Genomic DNA, 24249 nt, shown 5'->3' on the forward strand with positions numbered 1-24249 from the left:
CATACCCTATGTCCCTCTTCGGGTTGCACACTGGCTGAGGACGCTAGGGGTTCAGAAAGGCCCTCAAGTCCCAGACCGCCGAGTCACTTGGCCTGGGGACTCAGGTGATGCGGGGGAGAACGGCGGCTTCCCAAACCGGTCGGCCGAGGGTTTCCACCCATCACCAGCCCCCACCGCCTTAACGAGAGCGCGCGCGTGCGCACACACGCGTACACACACACGCGCGCGCGCGCGCGCGTAATCTGACCGAACTCGTGTAAACTCAAGTCCCTTTAATAGTCAATTCAGTCCGCTCGAGAGCAGCAGGAAAACTGGGATATGTGGGTGAACCGCAGGGGTACCAACCACCAGGTTTGGCCGAGCTTTGTTTGCTTGCCTAAGACGCCACCTTGAGGTCAAGAGGAACACTGCGCCCGTCCGGGCTGTGCAGAAGAATCCCGGCTGACACCAGCCCCGCAGCCTCCGCGGCACCCCAGGACCACTTTAAAGGGAAGCAAAGGGAGGGTGCCCCACAGGCGGGCGAGCCCAGCGAAGCCTGGCCTCCACAACGAGACCCGGCTGAAAGGAGTGAAGGCTAAAACTGCAGACAAATAGGCGGGAATCGAGAGAAGGTTTACTCTCCCAGCAGGGTACAAAAGCTCTGGGCCAAAGAATCTGAAGCTCCAAGGCAAGCGCTGCCGCCCCGAAACTTTGAGCACTAACATTCAGGGCAGTGGCGGGTAGTGGAGGCACCTATGGAGAGGTGTAGCGTCTGCTCTGGCCCAGATCGAGACAGAGCTTCATTCTGCAGCGTACTCGGTTCAGGGCAGGCTCTGAGCTCTCTAGGCTTCTCTCGCGCTTGCTCTCCACCCTCCCGGCAGGAGGCAGACAAAGGGACTTCCAGACTCGGTCAGACCCGAGGTCACAAGTGGGGAGCTCCCAAAAGAGAAGTGCGTGCAGAAGAGGAACACTCAGGCAGCCTGGCCGCCTGCTACGAAGTCTGGATGCTTCTCAGCTCTGTAGTCGCCCATTTCTCAGGAAATCAGTCCTTCTGGATGTGGATTCGGTAAAATAATGATTCTTATTAATTATATCAACGATTTTCAACTTTCGCATCCATCCCTCTATTGAAGCCCTTTTCCCTCCACACCATTCCGACTATTTTCACTCTTTGCTCTATCAGGATACCAGGCCTAAGAACCCCCTAGCTTAAACCTGAACTGATTTATTGTGTGTTCTTTGTTATTCCTGGACTCTCTTCAAAGGACGTCAGCCACACCACTTCAAGCTCATCCTTCTTCTCAGTGCCTCTTCTGGTCCCTGCAACATAACATACATACATCTGTGAACTGTGCCCTGCTACTTGGGTGTATAGACGTTGTTTAAATATAATGCTTTTAAAAAGCAGAGGGAGAAAAATCCTATTTATCTCAAGAAAAATGATACTGGGGAGCTATGTTGAGTCATCTAGAGGCATAAATCAGCCCTGGTGGACTCCAACTAGGATGTTTCAGTATTTTGCGGCCAGCAAAAAAATACCAATAATAAATAATAACAGTGAAATAAAATTTAAAAATAGAACTGTAGCAACCCACTGCTAATGTACAACAGGAAAGAAATGTCTTTTCAAGAAGAGAAGCAACAGGCCCCCAAACCAGACCTCATTCCGGTTTCATGCCACAGCGTAGCAAATTGACATTGGATCACTTCTCCACTCATGTGAAAAGCTCAGTGTTACTGAATTTTCCCAGGGAATCCCAATTATAGAAACACCTGTGCTAAGCAATGCTATTCTAATCCACTATGAAAACCGTAAGTATGTAAGAGTCCTTAAATCATTTCATTTCTTGGTCGCACTGGGTTGGGCCAAGGTCATAGAATTGCATTAGACTGGCATAATGCTTCCAGAGCCTTATTTCAGAGAGGACTTGGTTTAACCATACATAATCCTGCTAATTCATCTTATCTTAAATGGAAGAGATATACACATGAAGCCTAGCATAACTGGCAGAAACTAAGTCTTGGGAGAAACCTTAAAGAGAAATCAAAGGCCAAAATGACTATAAAACTGGAACACAAGCACATGTGGAGTCTGGAGCCAATTCCACAATCTTCAAACAAATATCCTAATAGGATGGGAGAAGTTGTAACTATTCACTATGTCACTATTCACTATTTACATATGTCACTATGCTTCACTTTACTATAAATAGAAAATCAATGGCAACATAAAATAAAACTACCATAAGAAGGAATGTGGTAGAAACAAGAAAGATTGTAAATTTCTACCAATCCCACCCCCAAAAAGTCAAAGGCATCAGCTTTTCTTTTAAAAAATATCAGGCCTAATATTTTTTAGATGCTATCTGAAGAAAATTAAGGCAGTGATTGTTTTATAGCTTAAGGCTGCCAAAACTAATGCTATTGAAACATCCACTAAAAAGGGAAATATTCATCAGTGATCCAAATATTTATCTTACAATGATACATAGAATTTTGGAATTGTTTTCCTAACTAAAAGTGATCCAGCTAATTAAGCATGAATATCATAAAAAAAAAAAAAAAGAACAAAATTAACCACAGAGGGCAGGCAACAGTGGCTCAGTAGCAGAGTTCTCACCTGCCATGCCAGAGACCTGGGTTCAATTCCTGGAGCCTGCCCATGTCAAAACAAAAAAAAATTTAGCCACAAAATGAAATTTATTCCCTAAAATTCAATGTTTCTCCCATGATAACATTCTCTGAGATATTGTGTTACCTTTTCACCATTCAGTAATAAGGTTAAAGGATTCACTTTACTTCATATGTGCCTCTCTGTGTCTTTTAATGAAAGAAATATTTACCTCTTCCCAAATCTGAGGTTTACAATTCACTAAGGTGACTAACATTCTGTTCATTATATGTTTAAGACATATTACAAACATTTCACAAATCAATATATATCCATCCTAATGCCTAATAAAGGACAAGCAAGGAACACAAAAACAATTTTGCATAACTTCTCACTGAAAAATATCAAAATATAAAACAAAATAAATTTACTAGTATTACTAGCCTTTAAAAATTTTATAATTTGCCTCAAATTCTGTGCACTTCATGTATTATTATATATTACCACTGTGTTTTTAAAAACAAATTTTACTAATTCTCTAATTTTAAAATTTGTTACTTAAAAATCTTTCTTCCAAATCCCAGATTGCTCTTTTTAGAATTTCCAAATAGAAGATTTCTTTCTATTTTCATGTTTTTAAATATCACATTGAAGACATTTTGGTTATTTTCTGCATTTTTATTTACACTTAAATATTATTTGAGTGCTTAGTATGTGCAACGCAAATAATTAAAGGGATGTTAACTAAGGATTTATCTTTTACATACTTATTATTTAATAAATATTAATCAAAATCCACTGTAACAAAGCTAAAAATTAATTTTTACCAAAAATACCAGCAGAATCATTCTGTTCAACACACGTATATTTGATAATTATATATACTTTTACTCCATTTTGACATATTCTTTCTAGCTGTTATTAATCAATAAATTATATACATTTCTAAAAATGGTTTTCTGACTTATCAGATGATATAGCTAAAAAAGCTTTCTATAGTGATAAAAATCCCAAATCATTTATCTTACATATTTTACTTTTAAATCAGTTCTAAAGAAATCTCAAACCATACCTTCAAATGAAAACATTTAATATAATGGCTATGCAAAATTATTCTATAACTTGCTAAGTATTATGTCATTATTATGTATCATAATAGTACATACAAGATTGAGATTTACCTACCTTAAATAAAACAAATAAATGGAAGCTAAAATATGAATCATAGTTTCCCAGTATTTGTATGTTTGCCATTATTTAAATTACCAATTGGATTTTTATTGGATTTTACTGAATTTTTAAGTATTCATCAAGATGATTTGTATTAGGTATGAATATTTTATCTTTAAAATGGTGGGGCACAACAACATTGACAATCTATAACAATGATCATCCTCATGTTCATCCATGTCTGTTTTATGCAATAATAAATGAAAAGCATCACTTGTTCACACAAAATTCTAGAATAGTAGGCTTTGGGGGAAAAAATCAAGAGCTCAATATAAAAACTTCTTTTAACATACAATATATTATCAACCTATTTTCAAAGTCTATAAAGTTTCATACTAAACTGAATATTAAGCAAATAAGTGTTAACTATGTTCACTAGAATTAGCATATTTCAGATTATAGTTTATAAATTTTTAAGAGCATCAGCATCATGATATGGTTGTCATAGAAACTGCAACAATATGTCATTTCAATTAATTTTATATGCAATGATAAGGCCTGGTTCTACACCACTTCAATACAAGTTTGAAAAGCAAAAACTGAAAAGCAGATATAAATAGTGAATAGTATGTTTCCAATTTCTATCAGTTTAGAACTAATAAAGCACAAGTTTGAAAAAGAAAAAGGCACAAGGCATTCTAATTGCATGAAAGATAGAAATTTAATAAAGATTTTTAAATGTATTTGAATACATTCTAGAAAAAAGTTTTCATTAACAATCAACTAGTTCTTAGTATTTCATACTCTTGTTACTGAGGTTTATTTATCAGTAACCAAAATTATTGGTTACTACATATTATTTAATTATTAAATTATGGATGCTCTTTCTGTTCTCAAGAGATAAATGCACTTGCTTTTTTACATTATAAATTCAGAACAAGAGCAGAATTTTAATATTTTTAAAGTAATTATTTCAACAGATTCTTTTCATTTAGAAGGGAAACACAATGTATTATTGCAAAAGCCCTCATAGTATATCACTGCCAGAGATATTCCATTGATATTAATGGCTCAATTATTGGAACAGAAAAAGCCTATGAAAATAAAGCATTTATTTCCTAAGGAATAATTGTGGCAGGAGATTGGAGCTTTGTTAATCTGTTCTTTGACTACCAAATACCTTTTCCTTATATTTTCTATCATTGCACATTTCAGTATGGAACATTCCCAAGAAAATACTAAAAAATGATTTGAAAAGGCACATTTGATTTGTCTTATTTTTATCATGCATCTTTTTTATATATAACATAACCCGTGTTACTAATAAATTAATTAATTACTGCAAAGCAATGTCCTCAAAATATATTTCAAAATACTATACTCCCAAAAGTAATTTTTAGAAAATGAATATGTGTGTATTTTAAAAGAGTCTAAATGAACAGTCTAAAGAAGAAAAGATAAACATACACAACTTAGTCTCCTTGATAGGATTATGAGGATTCCAAAGAAGCATTTAAATCCCCAGTTTCCCTGACAATTAACAATGAAAAACAGATGTTTACAAAGCTGTTTCATATGCTGTCTTAGAAAAACAATAAAAGATGGTTTGTGGATAGTAAGAAGGAAGAGCCAGATAACTGCTTGCCGGGTGTATATTTAAAAAGCGTTTTCATTGGCTCATTGTTAATAGTGAAAGAAAACACTCTGTGCTGTACATACTGTATGACTGTGACTATAGAAAACTGCCATCGTAAAGTCCTCAAAAACTCTCAAGATGTAATTTACAAAGATAATAATAACACAGAATTATTTCACTTCTCTGAATGCTACACATTTGCATACCAGGACTGTATACAATATACTCATAATGCACATTCATAATAACAAGTACTTCTTAACACTAAAAGTCCAGCATAAGATCTGTGCATTAGACAATCTATCCTACCAAGTTTTACTTATTGGTATGAAAACATTAGTCTCAGTAAGCCAAGTGTTAGCTGTCTACACAATTGAAGACCACATTAACTACTAAACTACCACGGTGAGGTAAAAAAATTGTAAAACTGAAACTAATGTAATCCTTCAAGGCAATAACAGTACTAGCTATTCGGCATTATACTAGAAAAAATTAAATGAATATTTTAAATTGTATCTGATAATCAAGGGCCAATATTACAAAAACAAAAACAAATCACTAATATTTAAATTTTTGGATTATCATTTATTGGACCAGGCACTATACTAGACAAGTGTTTAAGTGTTTAACTTTAAAAACATTAGTTTCTATATTTTTATTTTATGAAAATAAATTGTAGTAATGAATCTTCTTTATGAAACATTTATTTCCTGTCTACATCCCAGTTAAGTTTGTGTTGGTATTCATCACATATATGAAATACTTTCTAATTTTGTTTATTATTCATGGTGTCTCTTTTTCTTATTCAATAGTGAATAAATAACAGAAATATAGTGTTTCTATTGCCTAGATGGGTTACTTTTCTAAATTTACTCCTGATACTTTCTATATTAGTCAAAATAAAATAGATATTTTTAAATAAAAAGAGAAGAATTATACAATAGGTACAATATGTAACAGCACCTAGATTAGCACAAACTATGCAAAAATGTCTAATTAGGAAAAATTCCTGAAAATATTAAATATTTACATTTTTAAGTAAAATTTGTTTAATATGAAAAATGCAACAGAAGATAATTACTTGTCCTTAAAATTTTATTAAATATTCAATAACTCATAGGCATTTATTATGTGAATATTATTGTTGAAATTTAATGTATTTCACTGGGAAGCTTCAACTATCTCCCAGAGTTTAGTAACGTATGAAAGATATTCATGTATTTGACTTCATTCAACTAAAAAGGAGTTTTAAGAATATAAGCTGATTATTTACATGAGCATTTCAATTTATATTAAGGGCATGACGCAAAATAGACACAAGAAACAAAGATACTACTTTGAACCAGCAACATTTAGGTCCTTAATGTTAACATTTTAGCTAAAAGATTGCTAAAATCATCAACAGACTTCTATTACCCTTCCCTTACACTTCAAGTTCAATATAATAAAAAACAGGGAGAAATCTATAAAACTACTTAGGTTTTCAAAATCAATTATGAGTAGCATTCCAATGTTTTTGCTCCTGTTCTCTATTTACAATGGTTTATTTGAGAATAGGATTTTACCCATTATTGTTTAAAAATAATTTTGCAAAATCAGTAAGAGATTTTATTTTATCGCTGATGTTTTCATATGATGATGAAGAAATTTGCAAGGACTTCCTGGGTGGCAGGAAATTAAATGCACTATAATCATCAACAGTTGGAAACTCTTTAAGTACAAAATATACTCAAGGTTTTCACCAAAATCAAGTAATTGCATTTAATATAAACCAAACTATATGTATGTAAATGTGACAGATGTTCATATATAATTGTTTTACTTTTGCTTTTTAATCTTTTGACAAAGAATCTTGGCAATTTTGTGATTTTTTTCCAAATATAGGAATAGGAAAATATTCCACCTTTCATGGAATAGAGCCATATGGGTCTGACCTGGGAGGACTTGTACAGGGGCTGCTCATTATGTTTATTAAAATTAGCTAACATTTTTTTAAAAGAATAAAATGTTTTTATTTTTAAAAATTAACTAGGAATTAACATCCCCATTAAAAAGTAGATCCTGGCATAGAAAACATAGCATTACTATATGTCATTTACAAATAATACACTCAAGTAATACATTCACAAGTAAAACAAAATATGACATTGGAAAAGGAGGCTGAACAAATAGAAATTTAATGAAACAAAAAGGCAGGACAGCAGGAAAGGATTTAAACTTTTAAATAATTAAATAGATTAAAGAAGAAATATATTTAAACTTGGAAAAGCTCAGAGCTTTGAGAAAGCAGATAGTTTCATAAAAAAATACCTGTAGTTTAGGGTCATTGGTTCCATGTGGGGTGGGATCAAATGTGAGAATATATGAGGTTACCAACAAATGTGAATACCTCTCTTAATCAGCCTTTTTAAGACTGATGGTGGCCAGACTTCTAAGTTACCACCTATGGGATCAGAGCCATAATGGCAAAATCATTAGCTTACAAGTTTGAATCATGCTAACATTTTTTTTTTGGCTTTAATTTTATTTGAACCATTTCTTTCATCAAATATCACAATTTTGTGGAGCTGTTCATATTTTTAATATACTCCTTACTTTTTCTTCTGTATAGTTATTAGAAACTCTATTCCCCTTTATCATTCAACAAATCTTGAATGTGAATTTTCTTATCCCCCTTTCATCTATGTGCCTATATTTGGAAGCGCATACAAACAGAAATTTGTTATCTATCAAAATCAACAATATCTGGAAACTAATGAAAGAGGTGTTTTGCAAGTAGCGAACTTATTTTTGGTCTGTTGGTAATTAATATCTCATAAACAAAGTTATACACAGAACAGCTAATATTCTACTGCTCTATAGTTACAAAAGCAATGCTCTTGTACCACTTATAATTATTTTTTGGTGTCTTAAGGTAAACTAAAACCTAAAATAGAGAACTAAGAGCAATTTACCTGAGCTACATCCAAATGTGCAGGGTACAGGTACAGAAACCTAGGGAGAATCTGGAAAACAGTCATGGTACCTGAAGTCATGAGTGTACAGTTCACAATCATGGCTCGTCATTTCAACCAATATATTGAAAGGAATGGTCATTCAAATGCCACAAGAGGTAAATGAAGCCTAGTAGTAGTGGGAACAATATCTAAATTTTCCAGAGAGTACAGAGCTGTATATAAAGATGAGTTAATGTTTCATGTTGTCTTAATATTTCAGTTTTGTTCTCATTGACTATGTATATAAAGACCCTACCCTAAATAAGCATGTAATAATTTAATAAATCAGCTTTTAAAATAATTTCTAAAAATCATTCAACTGCAGAATGTTTTTTCTGCTTGCCAAGTCTGTAGTGCCCTGTAACAGTTCTATTAATAACCCTTGAATTCTGATTCATTTTTACACCTAACTACTTCTTCTACATTTACCACCAAGAAAATAAAAGCATATCCTCACAGTAAACATGCTAAAAATGCATATGCACCCAGAGATTCCCATAAAATTCAATCAGAAAGAGAAAGAAATCTTGATATTTCTGTGAAATTATCTGATGTGACACTTCCTTTGCTCAGTCTGAATTCTTCTAGGTCCTAAGCATATGAATATTTTCACTTATTTATGAAAATCACTGAAAGAGGCATTACCAGTCATTTTGTACATACTTTATTTTGTATCTTAAACTAATTTTTATTTTTATTGAAGTAATGCACGTACAAGTTAAAAAATCAAATTTTACTAAGAAGTTTGTATTATATAACAGTGGACCTCTGCCACAGCCTCTCCCACCTCCATTTGCATGACCTAAAGTCAATCACTTTCAAGCCTTATAAGTTTTTCTTTTGGCATTTAACACCATATTTTGAAAGAATGTTCTTATAAGTATGCTTTAAGCTTTTGTAGATATACTTAATTTTTATTTGACAATTTTAGTCATGACCTATTTTCTGATTCTTTTGGCAGATAAGTATTTAATTCTTATACAGTATGTCCCCAATCTTCCTAATATAATTATATAACAACTTTCAACTACATCAAGTCAATGCTTACATTATCATTAAAGGTAAATTTTGTTCATGACTGAGCCAAATACTATAAATATATATCATTTCTTCTACAATTTCTTTGTTTTTTCTTATTAAAAGCCTCATTTATACTAATTTACTTACTTTTTATGGAGCTATCACTTTTCCCACATGCTCCACCAAAAAAATTTTGTACCTATTAATATGCTTTGAAGAGACTATTAGTAGAAATGTGAACTCTAAAGATGCTTCTGACAAGCCTTAGACAGAAATGATGTATGTGTTATTGCAAACTGGAAGGAAGGCAATCCTTGTTTTAAAGTGGTAGAGAACTTGGCAAAATTGACTACTGTTTTGGATGGAAGGCTGAATTTAAAAGCCATGAGCTGGGATACTTAGCTGAAGAGATTTCCAAATTAAATGTGAAAAGTGTGGCCTGATTATTCCTTGTAGCTTATAGTGAAATGTGACAGGAAAGTCATAAGCTGAGAACTCAACTCTTGGGTACAAGAAATCAGAAATTGATGGCTGGTAAGTTCTGGGCTTCCAGAAAGGGAGACTCTAGAGAACAGTGCCCTACATGAGGATTTAACCAAACATGGAATCAGTCAGCCATTACAGGACAAGCTAGGATTGGAGATGAAATTATCCAGAGAGGATTTGTGGAAAGTCCTATTGTCTGATGGGTATGATCCCTGTATACTGCATAAAAAACCTGTTGTGGGATATGTGTAAATGGACTAAAAGGTACAGAAAAGGGACAGATTGAAGGAAAAATTACTTTAAAGGTAGAATGACAGAAGCTAAGGACTGATGCCAGGAAAGCGTGGGTCAGGAGAATAGACCCACACATGCACTTGGAAAGGGCAAATTTGCCCCAGAGGGCTCAATGTTCAGAAAGAGTTTTGGTACAAACTCTGGTTCTTGACAGGAAAAAACTCAGGGGCTGAGAAATGGCTCTGAGAAAGGATTTCTTATTATTATTATTTTTTTAACTATTCTAAGTAGCTCATTAGAGAAAGCCTCAGGCATTTTCAAATGTCAGCACTGACCCAGGGAAGGGCAGAGTTAAGATATGTCTGAGAGACAAAGTAACTAAGCAACTGAAGGAGATAATTCCCAAGGAAAGTGGGTGGAGGGGGGTGGGAGGTAGAAGGGCAGCTCAAGTGGTGGCTCTCATTCAGAGTACTCAGATCCCAAAGGATGGAAAATAGAAACTGCATAAGACCTCCTTCTACCTGGAAGGGACAGTGTCTGCTTAGAATTAAAGGCACTGCACCATTTATGCAGGTAGGTGAAAAACAGAGCTGAAATATTCTAATAGTTAAACAGAAGGTATGCTAGAAGTCTAGAATAAGTTGAACTGAATGTCAAAGAACAGATAGAGAACAAAGCCAACCAACAAGAAAACCTAGGTAAAGATGACAATGAATTCCAGAATAAACTAATCAAAGTAATCAGATACCTAGACACCAGCTAAAAATTATTAGTCATACTAACAGATATGAAGATATGGTCTAGTCAACAGAAAAAAATAACATTGCAAATGAGACACAGGATTGAAACAACTAAAGACATTGAAACAAACACGCTAAATCAAATAAAAAATCAAATCAACAAACTGAGGGAAAATATGGCAAAAGAGATGACAGATATAAAGAAGATATTGGGCAATCATAAAGAAGAACTCCAAAGCTTGAAAAAACAAATAGCAGAACTTATGGGAATGAGAGACACAATAGAAGAAATAAAAAACACAATGGAGACTTATAACAGAAGGTTTGAAGAGACAGAAGGAAGGATTAGTGAACACAAAGCCAGAACAGTGGAAATCCTACATTCAAAAGAACAGATAAGGAAAAGGATTTAAAAATTGATCAAGGTCTCAGAGAATTGAATGACAACATGAAGTGCACAAATATACATGATATGGGTGTCCCAGAAAAAGAAGAGAAAGGAAAAGGGGTTGTACTATTTGAAACTATTATGTACCTCCAGGAAAACTATGTTCTTTTTCCTAATCTGAACTTGTGGGGACAGACCTATTATTTCGGGTGGGATCTTTTTGATTAAGTTGTTTCCATGGAGATGTGAACCACCCAATTGTGGGTGGGACCTTTTAATTAGGTGGTTGCCATAGAGATATATCTCTGCCCATTTGAGGTGGGTCTTAATCCATGTACTAGAGTCCTTGTAGAGGGAACCATTTTGGCAAAAGCTTAGAGCCTATATAGACAGAGACATTTAAAAATGCAGAAAGAAAACACCCCCAGGGAAGCTTTTTGAAACCAGAATCCAGGAGATGGTGCCATGTGCCTTTCCATGTGCAAAGAAATCCTGAATGCCATTAGCCTTTTCATCAGAGTCAAGGTATTTTTATCTGGATACCATAGTTTGGACATTTTTCTGGCCTTAGAATTGTAACTTGTAACTTAATAAATCCCCTTTATAAAAGCCAACTAATTTCTGGCATATAGCATTTTGGGCAGCTTGAGTAAATTAAAACAGGTGTAGAAAGAATAATGGAGGAAATAAACACTGGGAATTTCCCATTTTTTGAAAGATGTAAAATTACAGATCCAAAAAGGGTATCATACCCAAAATAGAATAGATCCAAATAGTCCTACTTCAAAACACTTACTAATCAGATTGTCAAATGTCAAAGACAGAGAGAATTCTAAAAAAATTGGAATCAAAATTGATGCAAATGTACTAACAAATGATGATCATACATCTATGTGATGATATTAAGAATTACTGATTGTATATGTAGAACGGAATGATTTCTAAATGTTGTGTTAGTTAATTTTTTTAATTAATAAAAAAAATTGGGAAAAAAAAAGAGAATTCTGAAAGCAGCAAGAGAAAAGAAATTCATCACATACAAGGGAAACTAGATAAGAATATGTGTGGATTTCTCAGCAGAAACCATGGAGGGGAGAAGGCAGTAGTACTCTTATGATATATTTAATATATGAAAGAGAAAAACTGCCAACCAAAGAGTTGCTATCCAGAAAAACTGTCCTTCAAAAATGAGCGGTAGTTTAAAATATTTTCAGACAGACATTGAGAGACTTTGTGAACAAGAGACTGCTGTATGGGAAATACTAAAGGAAGCACCACAGGCAGAAAGGAAAAAGGAGAGGAGAGAAGGTGTTCTGGTTTGAAATGTTATTGACCCCAGAAAGCCATGTACTTTTAATCCAGTCTTATGTAGGTAGACCTATTATGGGTGTGACCATTTAATTAGGTTGTTTTCATGGAGATGTGACCTACCCAATTCAGGAAGAGTTTTAATCCTTTTACTGGAGCTGTGTAGGAATAGAATAAAGGGCAGAAAACATAGAGAGAGCTCAGAGCCAAAAAAGAAAAGAGATGAAACTAAGACACAGAAATTTGGAGATGTGGAAAGAAATGCCCAGGAGACACCAGAAGCTGAGAGAACCATTTGAAACCAGAAGCCAGGAGAGAAAAAGAACAGACATCACCATGTGCCTTCCCATGTGACAGAGAAACCCCAGATGAAATCAGCCTCTCTTGAATTAAGGTATCCTCTTGTTGATGCCTTAATTTGGACATTTCCACAGACACAGAACTGTAACTTGTAACTCAATAAATCCCCTTTATAAAATCCAATCCATTTCTGGTATATTGCATTCCAACAGCTCTAGCAAACTGAAACAGATTTTGGTACCAGAGAAGTGGGGTACTGCAGTTTGCAAATACCAAACATGCTGAAACAGTTTTTACATATAAGGGGAAGATTCTGGAAGAATTGTGAGGAGGTTAATAGGAAAGTCCTGGATTACATTGAAGACACTGTTGGTAGAAATATGGATGTTAAAGATGCTTCCAATGAGGCCTTAGACAGAAATAGTGCACGTGTTGTTGGAAACTAGAAGGAAGATGATTCCTGTTTTAAAATGGCAGAGAATTTGACAAAATTGAGTACTGGTGTTGGATAGAAGGCAGAATTTGAAAGTGACAAACTCAGCTATCTAGCTGAGGAAATTTCCAAACTTAATGTGGAAAATTCAGCCTGATTTCTCCTGCAGATTATAGTCAAATGTGACAGGAAATAAATAAGCTAAGAACTGAACTCTTGGGCCAAAGAAATCAGAAATTGATGATCTGGAAAATTCTGGGCTTCCAGAAAGGGAGACTCCAGAAAACAGTGCCCCATATAAGGATTTAACCAAACATGGAGTCAGTCAGACATTTCAGCAGCACAAACCAGGACTGGAGTTGGAGTTATCCAGAGAGGATTTATGGAAGTCCTATTGTCTGATGGTTGTGATCCCTGTGTGCTGCATGGAAAAACAAGATTGTTGTGAGTTCTATATGAACATAACCATAGCCAGTCTGGATTGAAAGGGACAGAAAAGGGATATATTGAAGGAAAAATGACTTCAATAGCAGATCCATGGACACTAAGGTCTAGAACCAAGAAATCTTGGGCCAGGAGAGTGGATCCACCCATGCATGCATAAAGGGTGAGTTTTTCCTAAAGGCAGAGGGTAGGCCTTCCTCCTCAATGTTCAGGAATATTTTTGCCACCTTGGGTCTCAGAGAGAGTAGAGCACATTTCCAAGGGAATGGGAAGAGCCTGGCCACCACCCCATTGTTCAGAAGTGGTTAAATGTATGCCCCAGAGATGACAGAAATTCCAGGTCCTGCACAGATGCTTGAAGAACAGAGAACAAGATGGTCTCCCCAGTGCTTAGATATGTTGGAATGCTCATCCTTGTGTTTGGAGAGAACAGGGCCACTGCATAAGCCCTTGGAAAGGGTGGGATTGCTTCTCTCTCAAGCCCCAAGGATGAAACATTATTCTATATATTACTCACAGACTTTGAAATCTAATGGAGTATGCTCTGCAGGTTTTCAGAATTGCTTGGGTCCAGTGATCCCTGTTTTCCTTCCAATTTATTCCGATGGTAATGAGAATATTTATCCTATGAATGTCCCTCCTTTGTATATTGGAAGCAGATTACTTGTTCTGAATTTCATAGGTCAATAACCAGAGGAGAATTTTGTCTTAGGACAGACCATGCTTGCAGCTGATTTTGATGAGACTTTGTACTGTTTTTCACTTTGTATTGTATTTGTATTGAAATGGTTTAAGTCTTTTATTATAATGTGATGGAATAAATTTATTTTGTATATGGAAAGAACATGCCTTTTGGGGGGGTCCAGAGAGTGGAATGTGATGGCTGGAACCTGTTATGTACCCTCAGAAAAACAAGTTTTTAAAATCCAATCCTGTGGAGTCAGACCTTTTGTAGGTGGGACCTTTTGATTAGGTTGTTTCCATGGAGGTATGGCCTACCTACTTAAAGGTGGGTCTTAACCATTTTACTGGAGCCCTGTATGAAGAGAATAAAAGGCAGAAAACATAGAAAGAGCTCACTGCTGACACACAGAGTTGAGAGATGAAACCAAGATACAGACATCTGGGCATTCAGAAGAAAGTCCCAGGAGACATCAGAAATAGAGGGAGCCATTTGAAGGCAGAAGCCTGGTGACAAAGATAGCAGACATCACCATCTTTCTTCCAATGTAATAGAGAATGCAATTGGTCTTTTTTGAGTGAAGGTATTCTCTTGCTGATGCCTTAAGTTGGACATTTTAATGGCTTCAGAACTGTAACTTATAATTTAATAAATTTCCTTTATAGAAGCCAATCCACTTGTGGTTTATTGCATTCCAGCAGGTTTAGCAATCTGAAACAGAGGGGTTTGGAGAAGAATGTACAAGACAAAATGATGGAAGAAAGTACTCCCTTTATAGTAATAGCATTAAATGTTAATGGATTAAACTCTCCAATCAAAAGACATAGAATTGCAGAATAAATTTTAAAATAGGACTAATCTATGTGCTATCTACAAGAGACTCACTTTGGACCCAAGAAAAAAATAGGTTGAAAGTGAAAGGTTGAAAAAAGATATTTCATGCAAACAACAACCAGAAAAGAGTGGGGGTAGCTAACCAGACAAATTAGACTTCAAATGTACAGCAATTAAAAGAGACAAAGAATGACACTCTCTACTAATAAAATGGACAATGAATCAAGAAGATATAAGATTCATAAATACTTATACAGAGAACCCAAGTGCCCTGAAATATATGAGGCACACGCTGACAACACTAAAGGGAGAAGTAGACAATTCTACAATAATAGTAGGAAACTTCAATACACTGGTCTTTTCAATGGATAGAACATCTAGACAGAGGATCAACAAGGAAACATAGATTTTGAATAATATGATGCATGAACTAAAGTTAAGAGATATTTAAAGAACATTACACCTACAATAGTAGGATAAACATTTTCCTCAAGTAGTCATGGATCATTCTTCAGGATAGACCATATAATGGGTCAAAAAGCAAGTCTCAATAAATTTTAAAAGATTGAAATTATACAAAATATTTTCTCAACTCATAATGGAATGAAGTTGGAAATCAATAACAGGCAGAAGGGAAGAAAATTCCCTTTGGAAATTCCTTCTAAAATTTACAAATATATGGAGGCTAAACAACACTCTTAAACAAATATTGAGTTAAGGAAGAAATTACAAGAGATATCAGTAAATATCTCAAGGAAATAAAAATGAAAACCCAATATATCAAAACTGCTGGGATGCAGCAAAGGCAGGTTGGAAGGGGAATTTATTGCCTTAAATACCTATATTTAAAAAAAAGAAGAAAGAGCAAATCAAGGAATTAACTGTTCACCTGGAGTAACTAGAAAAAACACTAAACTAATCCCAAAGCAAGAAGAATGAAATAAATAAGAAAGATTAGAGGAGAAATAAAGGAAATTGAGAACATGACAACAATAAAGAATCAACAAAACCAGAAGTTGGTTCCTTGAGAAAACCAATAAAATCAATGAACCCATAGCTAGGTTGACAAAAAACAAAACAGAAACAGAGAGAATACAAATATATACAATCAGAATAGAGTGTGTGTGTGTGGATATAACTACTGACCCCATAGAAATGAAGGAGATAATGAGAGGATACTATGAGCAAATATATGCTGTCAAAACGGACATGTAGATGAAATTGACAACTTCCTAGAAAAGCATGAAAAACCAACTTGACTCAAGAAGAAACAGACAACTTCCACAAACTAATCACAAGTTAAAAAAAATTGAATCAGTCATCGAAAAGTCCCCCAAAAAGAAAAGCAAGCCCAGGACCAGATGGCTTCACATATGATTTCTACCAAGCATTCAAGAAAGATTTTGTATCAATTCTGCTCAAACTCTTCAAAAAATTGAAGAGGGAAAGCTACCTAACTCATTCTGTGAAACCAAAATCACCCTAACACAAAAGCCAGACAGACTACAATAAAAGAAAATGACAGACTAATCTCTTTAATGAATAGAGATGCTAATGTCCTCAACAAAATATTCATAAATTGAATCCAGCAGCACATTAAAAGAATTATGCATTGACCAAGTGGTATTTATCCAGGGATGCAAGGCTGGTTCAACACAAGAAAAACAATTAATGTAATACACTATATCAATAAATCAATGTGGAAAACTACCTGATTGTGGTAGTTAGATTCAGTTGTCAACCTGGCCAGGTGAAGACACCTAGTTCTATTGCTGTGGACATGAGCCAATGGTACGTGAACCTCATCTGTTGCTGATTACATCTGCAGTCGGCTAGGAGGTGTGCCTGCTACAATGAATGACATTTGACTTAATTGTCTGGTGCTTAAATGAGAGAGTACAATGTAGCACAGCCCAAGCAGCTCAGCGTATCTCATCTCAGCACTCGCAGCTCAACCCAGGCCTTTGGAGATGTAGAAAGAAATCACCCCAGGGAAAGTTGTTGGAACCTAGAGGCCTAGAGAGAAGGCCAGCAGAGATCACCTTGTGCCTTCCCATGTAAGAAAGAACCTCACTGGAAAGTTAGCTGCCTTTCCTCTGAAGAACTAACAAAATAAATCCCCTTTTATCAAAAGCCAATCCATCTCTGGTGTGTTGCATTCCAGCAGCTAGCAAACTAGAACACTGATCATCTCAATTGATGCAGAAAAGGCATTTGACAAAATTCAACATTTCTTGATGAAAACACTCCAAAGGATTGGAATAGAAGGGAACGTCCTCAACATGATAGAGGGAATATATGAAAGCCCACAGCTAACATCATACTCAGTGGGGAAAGACTGAAAGCTTTCCCTCTAAGATCAAGAATAAGACAAGGATGCCCACTGTCACCATTGTTACTCAATATTGTGCTGGAAGTTCTCGCTAGAGTCATTAGACAACAAAATAAATAAAAGGTATCCAAATTGAAAAGGAAGAAGTAAAACATTCACTATTTGCAGATGACATGATACTATATGTAGAAAATCCTGAAAAAAACTACAGCAAAGCTACTAGAGCTAATAAATGAGTACAGAAAAGTGGGAGGGTAAAAAATCAGCACACAAAAATCAGTAGTGTTCCTTTACTCTAGTAATGAGCAGTCCAAGAAGGAAATTAAGGTGAAAAAAATCCATTTACAACAGCAACCAAAATAATCAAATATTTAGGAATACATTTAACCAAGGTCATAAAAGAGCTACATATAGAAACTACAAGGAATTGTTTTTAAAATATCAAAGAAGGCCTAATAAATGGAAGGAGATACTGTGTTCATCAATTGGAAGACTAAATATAGTTAAGATGTCAATTCTAGCCAAATTGATTTATAGATTAAATGCAACACCAATTAAAATCTTAATAACTTACTCTGCAGAAATAGAAAAATCAATAATCTAATTTAATTTGAAGGGCAGGGTGTCCTGAATAGTTAAAAATATCTTGATAAAGAAGAATGAAGTATGAGGTCTCACCCTACCTGACTTTAAATCATATTACAAAGCTACAGTGGACAAAAGAGCATGGTACTGGCATAAAGATATATATACTGAATTGAAATTGAACTCAGTGTTCAGAAACAGAGCCTCTCATCTATAGACAATAATCTTCAATAAGGCAGAGTCAGGTCAACTCAACTGGAACAGAGCAGCCTCTTCAATAAATGGTGCTTGGAGAGCCGGATATTTATAGCCAATAGAATGAAAGAGGACCCCTATCTCAGACCTTATACAAAAATTAACTCCAAATGAATAAAAAGACCTAAACACTAAAGCTAAGAACATACAACTTTTAGAAGAAAATGTAGGAAAATATCTTAAAGATCTTGTGATAAGAGGTGGTTTTCCAGACTATATCCAAAGCACGAATAATGGAAGAAGAAATAGATAAATGGGATCTCCTCCAAACTGAACACTTCTGTGCATCAATTGACTGTATCAGGAGAGTAAAAAGGCAGCCTATGCAATGGGCCACAATGCTTGGAAAGCACATATCAGATAAGGGTTTAATATGCAGAATATATAAAGAGATTCTACCACTCAACAACAAAAGGAAAAACAATTCAGTTTTAAAATGGGCAAAAGACATGGACAGACACATTTCCAAAGAGGAAATACAAATGGCTCAAAAACATAGAAAAGATCCTCAACTTCATTGGCAGTAGGGAAATGTAAATCAAAATCACAATGAGATATCACCTCATACCTACTAGAATAGCCATTATCAAAAAAGAAAGAAAGAAAACTATAGCTGCTGGATAGGATGTGGAAAAATAAGCACACTATTCACTGTTGTTTGGAATGGTACAACTGCTCTGGAAGGCAGTTTGTCAGTTCCTTGGGAAGTTAAGTATAGCTTCGCCATATGATCCAGCAATCCTATTACTAGGTATTATATTCAGAGAAACTGAAGGCAGGTACATTATTGGACATTTGTACACTGATGTTTATAACAGCATTATTCATGATTGGCAAGACATGGAAATAGCCCAAATGTTCATCAATAGAAGAGTGGATAAACAAAATGTGGTATACAAATATGATGGGATATTTATGCAGTTGTAAAACAGAATAAAGTCACGATGCATGCAACAACATGGATGAACCTTGAGGATACTATGTTGAGTGAAATTAGTAAGAAACAAAAGGACAAATAGTATATGGTCTCACTAATATGAACTAACATTTGCGGTTTGGCCCAACCGCTAAGCTATCGGGGACCCTCTACTCCTCAGCTTCTCACTGCTTGCTAGACGACACTGCCACAAGCAGAAAAGGGGCTCGAGCCGGGGGTCTGGGTCCAAGGGGCGCGCGCAGGAGACCTCGCTGCGGGTCTAAAGGACTGGAGGCCGAGTCAATTAAGGCATGAAGCGAGGTAGCTTTATTGTTGGTAGACGCTTATGCCAGGGCCGCCAGAAGCTAAAGACCACGAGGCTTGATGAGCCCTGGATTATATACAGTTTGAGGAGAGGCGGAGTTAGGGCATGGCCTTCAGGGGAGGGTAGCCAATCACACAGGGAAGACGGATGAGTGACTGTGACCATAGAGATGCTGTTCCTGAGTGTACCCATAGCAGAGGATGTTGGGTAGGTGGAGGACTAAGGAGAAGGCCAATAGGGTTAGAGAGACAAGGCTGCATCATCACTAGTCGCTGGTGAGGCTTGTAATTCAGAGGCTTAGAAGAACCGGACGTGCCAAAATGGCGAGGGAGGGAGAGAAAGAGACTAAGCCACCAGGCCAAGAATAAAATTATGCCACAAACATTAATGACCGAACTTTTTTTATCAGGAGATAGGAAGAGGGTAGAGATTGGGCATTTGATACTGAAGGAGTAGACACTGTTCAACAGGACTGATTGTAAAGATTCAGAAATGGATAGCACAATATTATCTGATGGTAGCACAATATTGTAAGTACACTGAACAAAGCTGAGCATGAGTATGGTTGAAAGAGGAAGGCTAGGGGGCATGCATGATACCAGAAGGAAGGACAGAAGATAAAGATTGGTGCTGTATAATTTAGCAAAACCTAGAGTGCACAATGATGGTGATTAAATGTAAAAATATAAGAATGTTTTATATGAGGGACAACAAATGAATGCCAACATTGCTAGATGTTGAAAAAGTGGGTGGTATATAGAAAAAATGCGATCAATGCAAACTAGGGTCTATTGTTAACAGAGACATTGTAATATTCCTCCACTGAATGTAACAAAGGCAATATACCAATGCTAAAAGTCAGTAAGAGGGAATAAAAGTGAGGGGTATTGAATTCTTGGTGTTATTGTTTTTCCTTTATATTTATTTTTTATTCTTCATTTTTTCCCTCCTTTTTTCTTTGCAGAAGAAATGGAAGTGTCCTCATATAGAATGTGGTGGTAAATGCATAACTATGTGATTATACCAGGAACCATTGTTTGTTACTTAAGATGGATTGTATAGAGTATGAATAAAACTGTTTTAAAAATAAACAGAAAGATACAGGTGCTGGAGAAAATGTAGAGAGAGTGATTACCTTTTCACTGTTGGTAAAGAAGTAGAAAGATGTGGCCCCTCTGGAGGGCAGTGTGGTAGTTCCACAGGAGGCTAAATATAGGGTTGCTATATGATCCTGCAACCCCATTATTAGGTATACACTTGGAAGAACTGATAGCAGGAACACAGATGGACGTTTGCACACTGGTGTTTATGGCAGCAGTTATCTCTATTTGCAATGGATAGAGGTGGCCCAAGGTTACATAGACTGAGGAATGGAAAGGCAGACTGTGGTGTATGCATACAATGGAGTTTTGAGTGGCTGTAAATAGGAATGAAGTTGTGAGGCTTGCAAATAGGTGAGTGACACTTGAGGACAGATTGTTGAGTGAAATAACCGAGAAGCAAAAAGATAAATATTATAATGCCTAATGAATATGGACTAACTATGTGCAAACTGAGAACTGAATTCAAGAGCATAGGTAATCAGGGAAGGCTTATTGTAAAGGTTCCTAGATTGTAAACTCTTACAGCAGTCACATCTATTCCTAAATTGTAAATGTTCATTCTGAATTCTAAGATGTGGAGCACTTTGAATTTAACCTGGTTGTTCTGGTATCTGTGAGACATCTGAGACTCAGAACCAAAGTTATGTAACTATGAAAGTCAGCATTACCCCATACAGCAACTGTTAAAAATGCTGAAAAAGAGATCAGACTTCAGTTAGACTTATGAATGAAGCTGATCTGGTTAAGATTAGGGTAAATCAGTCTAAAGGATAAAGGATGATATTCACGTGTTTCAAAACTTCAACTTCTGTGTGATACTAAAGGATGAGATGTTTATTTGGTGCAAAGTTTGTATTTGCTGTAGCATACTACCTAAATTAATCTGTATGGTCAGTTTATTTAAACACCATAATTACATGGAACATTGAATAAGGAGTGAGATATTGTTAGTTTGTACAGGTTAGTATGATGCCCCAATACATCCCAGAGTAATCTGGGAAGAAAATTTAAAAGCATTAGCAAAGTCTCCTAGCAGGACTTGAAAAAAAAGGTGGAAATATTAAACTTCCCTACCTGGGGAATTCCTGATATTCTCGTGAGCATTGGGGACTACCAATTTAACAGGCCAACCCCTTGATCTTGGGGCTTGCCCTTATTAAACCTACTCCTGCAAAGGAGAAGCTAAGCCTACTTATAATTACACCTAAGATTCACCAGCAGACAACCTCTTTTGTTGCTCAGATGTGGTCTCTCTCTCTAAGCCAAATGTGGAGATAACTCACTGGCCTCCTCCATTATGTGGGACATGACTCCCAGGGATGAGTCTGGCCCTGGCATCAAGGGATTGAGAAAGCCTTCTTGACCAAAAGGGGGAAGAGAAATGAAACAAAATAAAGTTTCAGTAGCTGAGGGATTTCAAATATTGTTGAGAGGTCATTCTGGAGGTTATTCTCATGCATTACATGAATATCCCTCTTTAGTTTTTGGTGTATTAGAGTAGTTAGAAGGAAATACCTGAAATGCCGAACTGTAATCCAGTCATCTTGATTCTTGAAGATGATTGTAAAACTATGTAGCATTTATGGTCTGACCATGTGATTGTGAAAACCTTGTGACTGACATTCCCTTTATCCAGTGTATGGACAGGTGAGTTAGAAAATAAAGACAATAAAATAAACAATAGGGAGATAGGGAGTATAGGATGTTTTTTTTTTTAAATTTGTTTCTTCCTTTTTTTATTAATTAAATAAAAAAAAGAAATTAACATAACATTTAGAAATCATTCCATTCTACATATGCAATCAGTAATTCTTAATATCATCACATAGATGTATGATCATCATTTCTTAGTACATTTGCATTGATTTAGGAAAAGAACTAGCAAAACAACAGAAAAAGATATAGAATGTTAACATAGAGAAAAAATTTAAATAATAATAATAAATAAAAATATATATATATAAAAGGAAAAAGAAAAAAACAAAAGACACAAACAAACAAACAACAAAAAACAACTATAGCTCAGATGCAGCTTCATTCAGTGTTTTAACATAATTACATTACAATTAGGTATTATTGTGCTGTCCATTTTTGAGTTTTTGTATCTAGTCCTGTTGCACAATCTGTATCCCTTCAGCTCCAATCACCCATTATCTTACCCTGTTTCTAACTCCTGCTGGTCTCTGTTACCAATGACTTATTCCAAGTTTATTCTCGAATGTCAGTTCACATCAGTGGGACCATACAGTATTTATCCTTTAGTTTTTGGCTAGACTCACTGAGCATAATGTTCTCTAGGTCCATCCATGTTATTACATGCTTCATAAGTTTATTCTGTCTTAAAGCTGCATAATATTCCATCGTATGTATATACCACAGTTTGTTTAGCCACTCATCTGTTGATGGACATTTTGGCTGTTTCCATCTCTTTGCAATTATAAATAATGCTGCTATAAACATTGGTGTGCAAATGTCTGTTTGTGTCTTTGCCCTTAAGTCCTCTGAGTAGATACCTAGCAATGGTATTGCTGGGTCGTATGGCAATTCTATATTCAGTTTTTTGAGGAACCGCCAAACTGCCTTCCACAGTGGTTGCACCATTTGACATTCCCACCAACAGTGGATAAGTGTGCCTCTTTCTCCGCATCCTCTCCAGCACTTGTCATTTTCTGTTTTGTTGATAATGGCCATTCTGGTGGGTATGAGATGATATCTCATTGTGGTTTTGATTTGCATTTCTCTAATGGCCAGGGACATTGAGCATCTCTTCATGTGCCTTTTGGCCATTTGTATTTCCTCTTCTGATAGGTGTCTGTTCAAGTCTTTTTCCCATTTTGTAATTGGGTTGGCTGTCTTTTTGTTGTTGAGTTGAACAATCTCTTTATAAATTCTGGATACTAGACCTTTATCTGATATGTCGTTTCCAAATATTGTCTCCCATTGTGTAGGCTTTCTACTTTCTTGATGAAGTTCTTTGATGCACAAAAGTGTTTAATTTTGAGGAGCTCCCATTTATTTATTTCTTTCTTCAGTGCTCTTGCTTTAGGTTTAAGGTCCATAAAACCACCTCCAATTGTAAGCTTCATAAGATATCTCCCTACATTTTCCTCTAATTGTTTTATGGTCTTAGACCTAATGTTTAGATCTTTGATCCATTTTGAGTTAACTTTTGTATAGGGTGTGAGATACGGGTCCTCTTTCATTCTTTTGCATATGGATATCCAGTTCTCTAGGCACCATTTATTGAAGAGACTGTTCTGTGCCAGGTGACTTGGCTTGACTGCCTTATCAAAGATCAAATGTCCATAGATGAGAGGGTCTATATCTGAACACTCTATTCAATTCCATTGGTTGATATATCTATCTTTATGCCAATACCATGCTGTTTTGACCACTGTGGCTTCATAATATGCCTTAAAGTCCGGCAGCGTGAGACCTCCAGCTTCGTTTTTTTTCCTCAAGATACTTTTAG

The 24249-nt window shown here is 35.7% G+C and overlaps 1 long non-coding RNA gene across 1 annotated transcript in view; it reads right to left on the reverse strand.

Annotated features, from left to right (window-relative positions):
- Nucleotides 1-317: 317 nt before the first annotated feature.
- Nucleotides 318-24249, reverse strand: part of LOC143644725 (uncharacterized) — a 171575-nt gene continuing 147643 nt past the window's right edge. Inside the window, exon 3 of the long non-coding RNA XR_013156832.1 lies at nucleotides 318-1299. This is a non-coding gene — a long non-coding RNA (uncharacterized LOC143644725). The remainder of the gene's footprint in view (nucleotides 1300-24249) is intronic.

Source organism: Tamandua tetradactyla, chromosome 8, assembly GCF_023851605.1.
Source record: "Tamandua tetradactyla isolate mTamTet1 chromosome 8, mTamTet1.pri, whole genome shotgun sequence".
Classification (NCBI taxonomy): domain Eukaryota; kingdom Metazoa; phylum Chordata; class Mammalia; order Pilosa; family Myrmecophagidae; genus Tamandua; species Tamandua tetradactyla.